The sequence below is a fragment of the Triticum dicoccoides genome, chromosome 7A (genome assembly GCF_002162155.2).
Source record: "Triticum dicoccoides isolate Atlit2015 ecotype Zavitan chromosome 7A, WEW_v2.0, whole genome shotgun sequence".
In the NCBI taxonomy this organism is placed as follows: domain Eukaryota; kingdom Viridiplantae; phylum Streptophyta; class Magnoliopsida; order Poales; family Poaceae; genus Triticum; species Triticum dicoccoides.
Window position 1 is genome coordinate 685,583,468 of NC_041392.1, and position 10,099 is coordinate 685,593,566.

Consider the following 10,099-nt stretch of genomic DNA (forward strand, 5'->3'; position numbering starts at 1 on the left):
GTCTTTAAGGACTCGAAAACCCTCTCGAACAGCGACCGGTCTCTCGCCTCATCATGATAGTCAGTTTTAGCTTTCTCTACTGAGGTGCTCAACCCAGCTCAACTGGGGCACAATCGTAGTAGTTCTCCTAGTTCTACCTTAGCCGATATAGCGGAACGTAAGGCACCAAAACATAGGAGCCGGGCAAACCCAACTATTGACCCAAATCATGATTCGGAGCCGATGCATATAGTGCTATAAGTTCGGGGTGCCGCACTTGTGAAAGTGTACGGACTTCTCATGCCATATTGATGGGTACTGAAGCCCCTGGCGTATTTTTGCCGTACCACAGTGTACGGATGCAACATGTTATTGATAAACATATATATAAAAAGAGGATAATGCAAAAAATAGACAAAAAGCTATGCATTGCTTATAGAAAGGCTGCTATGAAAGCGGAACGATACAAATAGTGCGATAAGCAAAAGAAATTGGACTATTTAACATGTCCTGGCCAGGGGCAGGCCGCGGAATTGTATTAAAAATAGGTATACTGCTCGCAATAGAGACCACCTGGGAGTTCCATAATGCGGCATGGCTTGTCTGCTTTCCTGGATCTTGCATCATTTGTGCAGCAGTTGAATTGCCAAATGGGTCATCCGAAGTATGGAGTCTTGAGAGTAAGAGAAAAAAAGAAAAAAAAGGAATTCGGCAGCCCCTGGTGTGGTTTAAGCCGTATTTCGGGCGTGCCGTGATAGTTCCCCTTCTCCTGTGTCCATGGTATTTCAAGAGCGTAGTTATGTACGCGAAGCACTGGTTTGGCTATATCGCGAGGGCTAGGGTTGGGGCCGCATTGCTACGCTAGCTCAGAACGTGCCACACCATCTTGTTGTAGGGTACTCCAGGCGCGCTTGACAGTGTCCAGCTTTTTGAAGGCCGAACTTGAGAACTGCCTAGAGAGGCTGCCTTGTACTTCTGCTGTGAGCGCTGCCATGTGCTCCTCTGTTCGGAGGGAGCGTTCAGTGTTCCCATTGACCGTGATTACTCCTCTAGGGCCTGGCATCTTGAGCTTGAGGTATGCATAGTGCGGTACCGCGTTGAATTTTGCGAATGCGGTTCGCCCGAGCAGTGCATGATAGCCACTGCGGAACGGGACTATGTCGAAGATTAACTCCTCGCTTCGGAAGTTATCCGGAGATCCGAAGACCACTTCCAGTGTGATTGAGCCTGTACAGTTGGCTTCTACACCTGGTATGACGCCTTTAAAGGTCGTTTTGGTGGGCTTGATCCTCGAGGGATCTATGCCCATTTTTCGCACTGTATCCTGGTAAAGCAGGTTCAGGCTGCTGTCGCCATCCATGAGGACACTTGTGAGATGAAATCCGTCAATGATTGGGTCTAGAACCAATGCGGTGAAGCCGCCGTGGCGGATGCTAGTGGGGTGGTCCCTTCGATCAAAGGTGATCGGGCAGGAGGACCATGGGTTGAACTTTGGGGCGACTGGCTCTATTGCATATACGTCTCGTAACACACACTTCCGCTCCCTCTTGGGGATGTGGGTTGCGTATATCATGTTCACCGTCTACACTTGCGGGGGAAATCCCTTCTGTCCACTGTTGTTCGGCGACCTGGGCTCCTCCTCGTCGTCGCTATGCAGCCCCTTGTCTTTGTTTTTGGCTCCTAACTTGCCTTCCTGCTTAAACACCCAACAGTCCCTGTTGGTGTGATTGGCTGGCTTTTCGGGGGTGCCATGTATCTGGCACAAGCGGTCGAGTATTGCGTCCAAACTGGACGGGCCCTAAGTATTTCTTTTGAATGCCTTTTTCCATTGACCAGATTTGTAGCCTCGGAATCCGGCATTAACTGCCGTATCCTCGTTGCTGTCGTTGTTAACGCGGCGCTTTTGTTTGTTCCGACGCGACCTGTCGCTTTTGTCCTTGGTATTCGAATTACCAGGGTTCTTGGTTAAATTGTTGTTGCAAGCTAGCCAGCTATCTTCTCCCGCGCAAAAGCGGGTCATGAGTGTCGTGAGGGCTGCCATAGATTTCGGCTTTTCCTGTCCCAGGTGCCGGGCAAGCCACTCGTCACGGATATTATGCTTGAAGGCCGCTAAGGCCTCTGTGTCCGGACAGTCAACTATCTATTTTTTCTTTGTTAGGAACCGTGTCCGGAATTGCCTGGCCGATTCCTCTGGCTGCTGAATTATGTGGCTTAGGTCATCGGCGTCCGGTGGTAGCACATAAGTTCCCTGGAAGTTGTCAAGGAATGCGGCTTCCGGGTCCTCCCAAGAACCGATAGAGTCTGCTGGCAAGCTGTTAAGCCAAGGTCGGGCCAGTCCCTTAAGTTTGAGTGGGAGGTAGTTGATGGCGTGTAGATCATCACCGCGGCCCATGTGGATATGAAGGAGATAATCCTCGATCCATACCGCAGGATCTATTGTGCCATCGTACGATTCGATGTTTACGGGTTTGAAGCCCTCAGGGATTTTATGATCCATTACTTCATCTGTGAAGCATAGTGGGTGTGTGGCTCCTCTGTATTGGGCTATATCACGATGCAGCTCGAAGGAGCTTTGTCTGTTGAGTTCGGCCCGGCCGGATTTATTGCATACGGAGTGACGATCACCGTCACGTGCCGTGGGGCGCCTGCGTGATCTGTAGATCGATCTTGTTTGCCTTGCCTTGTCCTCCAGTATGTCGCGCAGGTCGGGTGCATTTTCCCGTGCCTTAGTATGCTTGACGCGGCGTCGGGGCATGTCTTGAGCGGAGGGCCAAGAGGCCTCTCTGTCGCGGCCACGAGGTGGCCGGTCGGCCATGTCATGCGCTGGTGATGTAGGTGCTTCCTCCTCTAGTCGGGGTAGCAGCCTGCGCTTTGGGTAACTCTTGGAGGGGCGTTCGAGTTCATACTCTTCGGCCGCAAGGACTTCAGTCCATCTGTCAGCTAGCAAATCCCGATCAGCTCTAAGCTGTTGCTGCTTTTTCTTGAGGCTGCTTGCTGTGTCCATAAGCCTGCGTTTAAAACGCTCTTGTTCGGCGAGATCCTCTGGCACGACGAACTCGTCGTCGTCGAGGCTTGCCTCATCTTCGGAGGGAGGCGTATAATTATTGTCCTCAGCCTCTTGGTCCACCGCCCTCTCGTGAGGGCTGGCTTCTCTGTCCTCCTATGCTGAATCTTGCTGGAGGGGGTGTTCTTCGGCGCTATCCGGAGTAGTATTATCTCCCGTGCCGGAATCACCATTTTTGCTTTGGCGGGATTTAGAGCGGCGCCGCTGACGCCGGCGCTTGGGCTGTTTCTTAGAGGTATCGTCCCTCGCTGTTCCATCGCCATCTCCATCCTTTGGAGTGTCCACCATATATATGTCATATGAAGAGGTGGCCTTCCACCGCCCTACAGGTGCTGGTTCTTGTTCGTCTCCTGCATCGTCGTCCATGCCGTCGATGTCTTCGGAGTAGAAGTCAAGCATGTCGGTTAAGTTGTCGACAGTGGCTACCAAGTGGGTGGTGGGTGGGTTTTGAATTTCTTCATCGTCCGTATCCCAACCTTGTTGACCGTAGTCCGGCCAGGGCTCTCCTGATAAAGAGAGAGACTTTAGGGAATTCAGGATGTCGCCGAAGGGCGAGTGCTGAAAGATGTCCGCGGCGGTGAAATCCATTATCGGCGCCCAATCGGATTCGATCGGCAGGTGCGCGGGGGGCTCGGAGTTCGGAGAGGAATCCGTCTCCTCGGAGTCACGGGCCATGCGGAGTGCGGGGCTGGAGTTCGGCTTGATCGCCTTTGAGATCGCAGCCCCTGAGGCAGCGTCCAACCGCTGATCCTCGATCGACGCAGTAAGCTCCGAATCAATGGTCGGAACCGATGCGTGTGCGGCCTCCAAGGCACTGTTCGGCGGCAGAGCTATATCATGCCCATCGAGATAGTGCGGCGCGCTTGGCTATGGCTCAAATCCGTCGAAGATCAAGTCCCCGCGGATGTCAGCCGTGTAGTTTAGGCTTCCAAACCTGACCTGATGGCCAGGGGCATAGCTTTCGATCTGCTCAAGGTGGCCAAGCGAATTGGCCCGCAGTGCGAAGCCACCGAAGACGAAGATCTGTCCGGGGAGAAAAGTCTCACCCTGGACTGCATTGCTGTTGATGATCGAAGGAGCCATCGGGCCTAAAAGCGACGAGACAGAGGAACTCTCAATGAAAGCACCAATGTCGGTGTCAAAACCGGTGGATCTCGGGTTGGGGGTCCCGAACTGTGCGTCTAGGCCGGATGGTAACAGGAGGCAAGGAACACGATGTTTTACCCAGGTTCGGGCCCTCTTGATGGAGGTAAAACCCTACGTCCTGCTTGATTAATATTGATGATATGGGTAGTACAAGAGTAGATCTACCACGAGATCAAGGAGGCTAAACCCTAGAAGCTAGCCTATTGTATGATTGTTGTATGATGAAGTTGTCCTACGGACTAAAACCTTCCGGTTTATATAGACACCGGAGAGGGTTAGGGTTACACAAAGTCGGTTACAATGGTAGGAGATCTTGAATATCCGCATCGCCAAGCTTGCCTTCCACGCTAAGGAAAGTCCCATCCGGACACGGGACGGAGTCTTCAATCTTGTATCTTCATAGTCCTGGAGTCCGGCTGAAGGTATAGTCCGGCTACCCGAACACCCCCTAATCCAGGACTCCCTCAGACCAACTTAGGCCAAAAGCCTAAGCTTGGGGGAGTACGTATTTCTCACCGACATTACATTCATGTTCACACACTCATGCTAGTTGTCGGTGCTCATACTTTTTAATTGCATCATCCATGATAGTTTATTTCCTTTTTAGCTTTCTTCTTGTGTGCCTTAATAAACCTTGTGACGAATCAATAAATTTGGGTTGAATACTCTACCCTCAAAAACTGTTGCGGTCCCCAATACTTCTGAGTTATCATGGAGCTGTCAGTTGGTGCAGTTCCAAGTAGAGCGTCATGGCGGGATCTATGTGTGAAGCGGAGTACATGGCTGCTTCTGAAGAAGCAAATGAAGGACTCCGGATGAAGGAGTTCATATCTCATCTAGATGTAATACCTAGTGCATCAGGTCCAATGAAAATCTTTTGTGATAATACTGGTGCAATTGTCTTGGCAAAGGAATCCAGATTTCACAGGAGAACCAAGCACATCAAGATACACTTCAATTCCATCCACAATCAAGTCAAGGAGGGAGACATAGAGATTTGCAAGATACATACGGATTTGAATGTTGGAGACACGTTGACTAAGCCTCTCTCACGAGCAAAACATGATCATCACCAAGACTCCATGGGTGTTAGAATCATTACAATGTAATCTAGATTATAGACTCTAGTGCACGTGGGACACTGAAGGAAATATGCCCTAGAGGCAATAATAAAGTTGTTATTTAATATTTCCTTATATCATGATAAATGTTTATTATTCATGCTATAATTGTATTAACTGGAAACTTAGTACATGTGAGAATACATAGACAAATAAAGTGTCACTAGTATTGTCGGTGTTAAAGCCGGCGGATCTCGGGTAGGGGGTCCCGAACTGTGCGTCTAAGGTCGCTGGTAATAGGAGGCAAGGGACACAATGTTTTACCCAGGTTCGGGCCCTCTCTATGGAGGTAATACCCTACTTCCTGCTTGCTTTGATCTTGATGAATATGAGTATTACAAGAGTTTATCTACCACGAGATCGTAATGGCTAAACCCTAGAAGTCTAGCATGTCTGACTATGATTATGAGGATCTATGTCTACGGACCTAGCCCTCCTATTATATAGACACCGGAGGGATCTAGGTCTACATAAGGTCGGTTACAGAGAAAGGAATTTTCATATTCGGACGCCAAGCTTGCCTTCCACGTCAAGGAGAGTCCCATCTGGACATGAGTAGAGTCTTCGGTCTTTGTATCTTCATAGGACATCAGTTCGGCCCATGTCCAATAGGTCGGACGCCCGAGGACCCCTTAGTCCAGGACTCCCTCAGTTGCCCCTGAACCAGGCTTCAATGACGAGGTGTCTGGCGAGCAAATTGTGTCCGAATACTCCAACCACAGAACGTGTCCGGTTATGCAACACAAGTACCACACACAACCACAGAAAATATAATATTGCACGAGTCCAATCCGCTGTCAACTTTTCGTAATGTGACATCACGTCTGCTTGGTCATCATTTCGAACCGTTTTTCGTCTGCCATTCCACATTTCGAGACGCGGTTTTCAGAGGCACATCTTGTCGAAGCAGAGATCGTGTCCCCTTACGATAGTGAGATCTGATAGATATGATAAGAACTAACCATGATCGGGGTCATGGCCGCATGCATCATGCGAGGGGTGCAGCCGCTACAGTATAGAGGCCACCCCATGTGGGACTTCAACGGGGAGGACGACGCCACCTGCTACGGCCGTAAGGGGCCGGATTTGGCTGCGGCTCTAGCAAAGACCTTGTCCGCTTTGTACAAGGGAGAAGAGGAGGATTTTCTCCGCGTCGACCCGAAGGGTGGATTTTCTATGTATAATCCTCCAAGCTGGGAAGTGGTCGCATCTTGCCCATCCGTTTTATATCCCCATCGTTAAATATTCAGTCTAGCGACTTCAAGGCAGGAACTGCGCCAGGCTGTTAAAGAAATAAACAGCCCTGCTCCACAACCCGAGGACCCAGGACGGTCCCTCGACCCGGCCTCTCAGGAGGATCCGGACGTATCTGTGGAGCTGATTAATGGAGTGTTCCATCAATTGAGCAAGGACAACGCCTTGGTGGCCGTTACGGCCGATTACCCAGGTCTAATCCCGGCCTCCCAGGTAACTGATATCGAAGTCCCAGTACCCCGAATAGGGGTCCGCCCTCTCGTGTTTTTAGTTTCCTGATTACAACCAAACTTTGCAGGGGAGGTTTCTGAGATGGGAGGCCGAACCTGCAGCGACAAGCCGACGAGGGGCCGCAGGGCACCGTGGGCAGAAAAGAGGTGCAGTCCGGACCGAGGCGTCAGTGCAGAGGTATGGCGCGCCTCCTTATCCCAGGTGTTATACCTTTAAGGCATATTAACACTCATGCTCTCTTCAGGACAAAGAGACCTCGCCGGACTATATTCGGAGAGGTTGCCAATTGCGCCTCCACCAGCCAGGCTCCAAAGCCTGGTCCGGAGGCGGAGGCGGACACAAGGCGCGCACCGGACGCTCCTCCGACCACTACAAGAAATATGTCAACTTGTGACCACCACTATTGGTCACTGAATGGTTACAAATTTCCATTTGTGACCTTTTTGTGACCAAAAACATAAGGTCAAAAGCTGGCCATCATAAACTGACTATAGCGACCTTTCTTCTGGAATGGTCGAAGACGTTTATGACCAAAATACGTCTACTGTGGCGTTTTGGTCACTAGCAACCTCCCCAGGCCACGTAGGCATCCAGCATGGCAATCTGACGTGGCACAAGATTCAGCCTGGTCCAATTCGATTTTCTACATGGGCCTAGCCCAACAATTCGGCCTTTTTAATGTATTTTTTGCCTGTGCTTTTATTAGCTACATGGGTCTGGCCCAACAATTCAGCCTTATTGATTTCTTTGTGTGGACCTTTTAACAGCATATTTTCTTTTTGATCATGTATTTTTCTGGGCCATTTCTTTGCTGTGCCTCTCATGTTTTTCCCTGAAAAATAATTGTCCAATATAACTTGGGCCTAGCCCAGTTCCGAAAAAATTGATCCAATACAAAAGAAGTCATTATGCCATTGACATTACAACACATCACACCACAAGCTATCTTGGGCAACGTGCAATGTTATTATATTACAACCATTCATTCCAGCAATACATATCTAAGATATCTTTACACCCCAGGAACAGTAACTGCCAAACAAAACTATTCTACAACAAAGAAAATTAAAACAAAAATTTAGACGCTAAGACATAACAGAAGTTCCTATTGTCCTCCTCCTTCCAACATTTGAAAACCTCATTCACCTGCAGTAGATCAATCATGAGTGAGAAACTATATAGCAGAAAAAATGTTTAAATGATGCAAAATAACAATCATTACACATGGTATTCGGGTACAAATTCATTATTCATTCCACATGGTATGGTAGGTATAGATTCATCAGCCATTAGAGTAGATAATAACATCACTGGCAACAATTAATACGGCTTGGATCAAGTCTCAAGCATAATAGAGTACAGATTAGTCCAGTTTATACTCCTCTTTTAGAGGTACAGATTATAGCTAATGGGAGCCGATGTCCAGGAGTATTTGAAAATGATACAACATCATGGAGTGGGATAACATGTTTAGCAGTACAGGTTATATAGTAAGCAAGCAAGCAATTTGGCAAGCTATGTTGCAAGATAATTGTTGTGTCGCTAACAATCACCATGTAAGAATGCTTTGTTGTACTAATACATGCACATCAAGCGAGAGTGGCGTTCTATTCTTACCACATAGGCACAAGTGAGATGATGCCCGATTCCCCCTGCTTCTCCACAAGACTCAACCAGGAGCACAAGAAAGTAGGCTGGTAACAAAATAACAAGCCACACATAAAACTGTTATGCCCTCGACAACTACAGAGAAGAAAGCAAAGTAACCAGAATAGTAGAGGTGTGGTGATCAAGTATATAAACACTCCTAGCAGCTAATTATATAAGGGCATTGCTCATAATGAAGAGCAAAGTATTTTTATGGGGAGGAAAGGCTCCCAGCTTCACCACCCCCAGGATATGCATTCAAACAAGAATTTATTAGTGAAGAACAAAAAGAGCGGCTCCCCTGTTTTTTGCTGGAACTATAGTAGCCTAGCTTAGCTTCAAACAAGAATAACGAATTTGTAAGGCATGTATGTCTGCCATAACCAAGCAAGCAGATTCAGTAGCTACTTAAACAGTTTAACAGTTGGACTCCGGAGACAATTCTTAGTGCTTCAAATCATTCAGTTATCTGAATTAACAGTACAGTAAAGAATTGAAGATCTCAATGACAGTAGTAATTGGAGGGATAAATCAACACTTGTTCTAAGGACAATAAGATGATTGGTGCCAGGCAGTGTGGGGTCTCATCAGTCTCCAAGCTGAACATGAGTGTTTAAATTTGCCAACTAGAACTAACAAAAGTGCCAAACTGAGTTTTTTAGGCTACAACAGCAACATATTAAACTATCATGGACCTACCTAACTCTCAAAGAACTAATCCATCCCAATTAGTTCAGATAAAAAATCCCACATGGCTAAATGGGCATGCACCTCTCTGTAATTCTACAGATAAACCTTGAGGGCTCAATGTACTCCTGAAATCCTAGCGTGGCCATCGCCCGGAGCAGGTCGTCGATGTTGATGGTCTTGCACTTCTCCCTCTGGCACTTGTCGCTCGCCCTACATTACAGAAAAGACAAAACGATGACAGGTCAGCACTAGACCACACTTGATTCGGGTAGGCAAAATAGAGCGTCAGCGGTTAACAGAGGCACTCACTCGCTGGCGATGAAGCAATGAACTCCGAGATGCACTCTCGCACGGTCTCCTTGTCGTCCTTGGCGATCTTGCCGTTGGCCAAGATGGCCTTCTTCATGATGCTGCTGATGTTGGCGATGGGCAGGAACCTGTCCTGCTCCCTGACGCCGCTGAAGCCGCCGCCCGGCGGGCTCGCCGGCGCGTCCGACATCCGGCCGCCCTCCTACAGCACACCAGCAACCCCGCCAGATCCATCAGCGCACCGGCGCACCAAACCCTAGACCCCGACTTCCAGAAGCGCGGGGAGAGAGGTGAGGGGAGAGGGAGGCGTACCTTATATAGACGGGCGTGTAGAGGGAGGGAGGGAAGGTGGTGGAGGGGAATGGAGGTGCGGTGAGGGCGGCGAGCGACGTCCCCGTGCTCTGTGAGCCTCCGCGGTGCCTTTCTGGCCACCGGAGGAGCTGAGGGCCGAATCCGCTGCGGTTGGCTCGCCTGCGCAAGCCCCATCTGTGGAGAGCGCCTGCTCGATCCAGATCGAGGTACTGATTGGCATGGGGTTGCCTGCGAATCTTGGGGGCGGCTATGGGCATGGGCTCGATCTTGGGTCGGCCTCAACCTCATCTATGGCGAGGGTCGTTGATGGTGGCGGTGGCGGTGGGGTTGGGGGCGGCGGCAGATC

General features: G+C 49.4%; 1 pseudogene; it reads right to left on the bottom strand.

The window, feature by feature from the left end:
• Positions 1-9,156: 9,156 nt before the first annotated feature.
• On the bottom strand, positions 9,157-9,631 carry LOC119333894 (annotated as a pseudogene).
• Between the last annotated feature and the right edge of the window lie 468 nt (positions 9,632-10,099).